Genomic DNA, 5106 nt, shown 5'->3' on the forward strand with positions numbered 1-5106 from the left:
CGGGCACTGACCAGCCCTGCAGAGCCTGGTAGGCCTGGCCTGTCTGTGCAGGTGAGCACAGTTTATTGGTAGGAAGCAACCAAGGTAGCAAAGATTTTCTATCCTTTTTCTTGTATCCTTTTAATTCCCTTTTTACTAGCTAGTATTGTGTCCCTTTAAATCCCCTTGTACTAGCTAATACTGTAATAGAGGCTGTTCGTAGTACTGTATGAACACCAATAGATAAAGTAGGGGGTTTTTTGTATTCTTTTTAACTTTTGATTCTCTTTGCGAATAGTTTTTTTTTTAACTCTCACTGCAATAAAAGATATTTTGTAGTGTTTGAATGACTGTTGTACTTGTCTTTATTCTAGACATATCCTTGCGAACCTGGTACTCACAGTGATGTCGTGGTTGTCCCTGTGATGTCACCAGTGTCACTGATGATGTCACAGATGTCTCTGTGATGTCACCCTTGTCCTTGTGAAGTCACCGATGTCCCCAATGATGTCACTGATGTCCATGTGTGGAGTGCTGAGCTGAAAAAAGACACACTATGGACAAACCATACTAACTGGCCTCAGTTAGACCTGCCCCTGACAGAGCCAGAAGCCTCTTTGCAGGCTGTGGAAAGATACAGGAGCAGTGATACCAGACTGCAGGAATGTAAACAAAGAGAAACCTGGGACAAAAACAAGGAGGAGTTTTAGGAGAAAAACAATGTCTTCATATCACATGGACATTTGTGTGCAGCCAATAGGCAGTGTGTCAGTAATGCACGCTCGGTTCGTGGGTTACAGCAAATAACCAATAGTTTGAAAGTGATCACGCCCCGGGGGGCAGTGAAAGTGTATAAGAGGTTGGGTTATGTAAATAAAGCGGAACATTTGTGTAAATCATCTTGATTTGTGTGCAGTTTGTTCTGGAAGCTCCTCTGCCGACATCCACTTTATATCACAGCTGTCCCTTTGTTGTCACCAGTCCTCTGTAATGTCACTTGTTCCCAGTGATGTCACCAGTGTTTTTTTGATGTCACCTCTGTCCCCTGTGTTGTAACCCCTGTCCCCTGTGATGTCACCAATAGCCCTGTGACATCACAGCTGTCCCTTTGTGGTCCCCAATGATGTCACTGCTGTCCCTGTGATGTCACCAGTGTCACCGATGACGTCACTGGTGTCTCTGCAATGTCACCCCTGTCCTTGTAAAGTCACCGATGTCCCCAATGATGTCACTGATGTCCTTGGGAGATCACGGCTGCCCCTTTGTTCTCACCAGTCTTCTGTGATGTCACTGGTCCACAATGATGTCACTGCTGTCCCTCTAATGTCACCACCATCCCCTGTGATTTCACCAATGTCCCCCGTGATATCACTGGTGTCTCTGTGTTGTTATCCGGGTCCCCTGTGATGTCATTGATGTCCCTGTGACATCACGGCTTTCCCTTTGTTGTCACCAATCCCCAGTGATATTTCTGGTCCCCAGTGACACCATTGCTGTCTCTGTGATGTCATCACTGTCCCCAACGGTAGCACCATGGTAGTTCCCGTGATGTCACCGATGTCCCTGTGATGCCACTGATGTCCCTGTGACATCACGGCTTTTCATTTGTTGGCAACAATCGCGTATGATTTCACAGATTCCTCTGTGATGCCACCACTGTCCCCTGTGATGTCACCAATGTCCATAATGATATCACTGTATCTCTGTGTTGTCACCTCCACCCCCTGTGATGTCACCAATGTCCCTGTGACATCTTGGCTTTCCCACTGCTGTAAGCAGTCCCCTGTGATGTCACTGGTCTCCAGTGATGTCACTGCTTTCCTGGTGATATCACCATTGTTTGCAGCAGTGCCACCATGTCCCTGTGATGTCACCAGTGTCCCTGTGATGTGACCAATGTCCCTGTGATGTCACCAGACCCCTGTGATGTCACAAATGTCCCTGTGACATCACTGCTGTCCCTCTGTTGTCACTCTGATGTCACTGGTCCCCAATGATGTCCCTGCTGTCTCTGTGATGTCACCGCTGTCCCCTGTGATGGCACCAATATCCCTGATGATCTCACTTGTGTCTCTATCATATCAACCCTGTGCTAGTGAAGTCATCGATGTCCCTGTGACATCACGGCTGTCCCTTTATTGTCAACAGTCCCCTGTGATGTCACTGGTCCCCAGTGATGTCACCCACGTCCCTGAGATGTCACCACTGTCCGCTGCAATGTCACCCACGTCTCGATGATGTCAATGGTGTCTCTCTGATGTCACCTCTGTCTTTGTGAAGTCACCAATGACCCCAGTGATGTCACCCATGTCCCTGGGATGTCACCACTATCCCCTGGGATGTCACCAGTGACACCGATAATATCACTGGTGTCTGTGATGTCACCCTGACCTTGTGAAGTCATCGTTTTCCCCTGTGATTTCACAGATGACCCCACTGATGTCACTGGTGTCTCTGTGATGTCATCACTGTGCAGAGCCATGGCACTGATGTCCCTGTCATGTCACCCATGGCAGTGATGTCCCTGTGACATCACAGCTGTTTCTTTGTTGTCAACAGTCCCCTGGGAGGTCACTGGTCCCCAATGATATCACCAATGTCCCTGTGATGTCACCATTATCCCCTGTGATGCCACCAGTGTCACCAATAATGTCACTGGTGTCTCTATTATGTCACACTTGGCCTTGTGATGTCACTGATGTCCCCTGTCATCTCACAGGTCTCCCTGTGACATCGTGGCTGTCCCTTTGTTGTCAGCAGTTTCCTGTGATGTCATTGGTCACCAATGATGTCACTGCTTTCTCTGTGATGTCACCACTGTCCCCAGCAGTGACATTATGTCTCTGTGATGTCATCGATTTCCCTCTGATGTCACTAGACACCTTTGATGTCAGCGATGTCCCTGTGACATCACAGGATTCCCTTTCTTGTCACCAGTCCCCTGGGATGTCACTGCTCCCCAGTGATATCACCAATGTCTATGTGATGTCACCACTGTCCCCTGTGATGTCATCAATGTCCCCAGTGATATCACTGGTGTCTCTTTGTGTTCACCTCAACCCCCTGTGATGTCACTTCTGTCCCTGTGACATCACAGCTCTCCCTTTGTTGTAAGTAGTCCCCTGTGATGTCACTGGTCAACAATGATGTCGCTGCTGTCCTTGTGATTTCACCACTGTCCCCAGCAGTGTCACCATGTCCCTGTGATGTTACCGATGTCTCTGTGATGTCACCAGACCCCTTTGATGTGACCGATATCCGTGTGACATCACTGCTGTCTGTCTGTGTTCGCTCTGATGTCATTGGTGCCCAGGGATGTCCCTGCTGTCTCAGTGATGTCACCACTGCCCCCTGTGATGTCACCAATGTCCCTGATGATGTCACTGGTGTCTCTGTGATGTTAACCCTGGCCTTCTGATGTAACTGATGTCGACTGTGATGTCAAAGATGTCCCCATTGATGTCACTGATGTCTCTGTGGTGTCATCACTGTCCCCTGTGATGTCAGCAATATCCGCAATGATGTCACTGCTGCCTCTGTGATGTCACCACTGTGCCGAGCCTTGGCACCATGTCCCAGTGAGTTCACCGATGTGCCTGTGACATCACTGCTGTGCCTTTGTTGTTATCATTCCCCTGTGATGTCACTGGTTCCCAGTGATGTAACCTGTGAGCCTGTGATGTCACCACTGTCCCCTGAGATATCAGCAATGTCCTTGAGATGTCATTGGTGTCTCTATAATGTCAAACCTGTCCTTGTGAAGACACCGATGTCCCTGTGACATCAGGCTTGTCCCTTTGTTGCCAACAGACCTCTGTGATTTCACTTGTCCCCAGTGAAGTCACCCATCTCCCTGTAATGTCACCCCTGTCCCCTGTGTCAACAATGACCCTGATGATGTCACTGGTGTCACTGTGACGTCACCCCTGGCCTTGTGAAGTCACTGCAGTCCCCTGTGATGTCACAGATGTCCCTGTGACATCAGGACTGTCCCTTTGTTGTCAGCAGTCCCCTGTGATGTCACTGGTCCAATGAGGTCATTGCAGTCTCTGTGATGTCACCACTGTCCCTTGTGGTGTCACCAATGTTTCTGATTATGTCACTGCTGCCTTTGTAATGTCACCCTAGTCCTTGTAAAGTCACCAATGTCCCCATTGATGTCACCAATGTCACTGTGATATCACAACTGTCCCTTTGCTTTCACCAGTTCCCTCTGATGTCACTGGTCCCCAGCAATGTCATGGATGTCCCTGTGATCTCACTAGTGTCACCAATTATGTCACTGATGTCTCTGTGATTTCACACCTAGTCTTATGCAGTCACTGATGTCCCCTAGGATGTCACCAATGTCCCTGTGCCATCATGGCTTTCTCATTATTGTCGCCAGCCCTTTGTGATGTCACCAATGCCTCTGATGATGTCACTGATGTCCCTGTGATGTCACGAGATGCCTTTCACTTCATTGATATCTCTGTGACATCATGGGTGTCCCTTTGTTTTCACCAGTCCCCTGTTGTCGTGGTTTTGCCCTCCAGCCAGCCCCTGGGGCTGAGGATGGTTTTGTCCGGGTGAATTTCTGGAGAAAAAGCCAATCAAAACTTTAGTAACGCCTTTGCTAATTACATATTTAAGGAAATGGAAGAGAAGGTTGGTGGCGCAGTTGAAATTAGGAGCAGTTGAAATTGGTGGCAGTTGAAATTAGGGAGCCATGTAGGGAGAGAGAGGCAGGCCCCAGGTGGGGGCCAGGCCGCCCTCCTCCCCTGGCCCTCGGCCAGGGGCAGGTGTGGCACTGAAGCCCCTTCTCTCTTGTAAGAGAGTAAATAAAAAAACTTTAAAGGACTGACTGCTTGGACAAAAAAACGCTGCAAAAGAAATTCCAGCAGAGAGATAACAAAGTGTCCAAGGTCAAAGCCGGCAGCTGGAGGAGAGAGAAGTTCGAAGAGGGGGGCTGTTTCTCCCCCCTTTCACTCTCTCTCTTCAGCAGGGAAAAGACGGAAAAATAAATCCCTGCTACCTTTGGAAGATTGTTGGGGTGAGGAGACCCCCATGCGGCTCACAGAGGAGCTTGTGGATGTACCAGGAAGCCGAGACTTCATGAGAAGGACTGAAATGAGGCAGAGTCCTGTT

Source organism: Empidonax traillii, unplaced genomic scaffold (genome assembly GCF_003031625.1).
Source record: "Empidonax traillii isolate 1590-97213 ecotype Southwest subspecies unplaced genomic scaffold, ASM303162v1 scaffold3178:size14660, whole genome shotgun sequence".
NCBI lineage: Eukaryota > Metazoa > Chordata > Aves > Passeriformes > Tyrannidae > Empidonax > Empidonax traillii.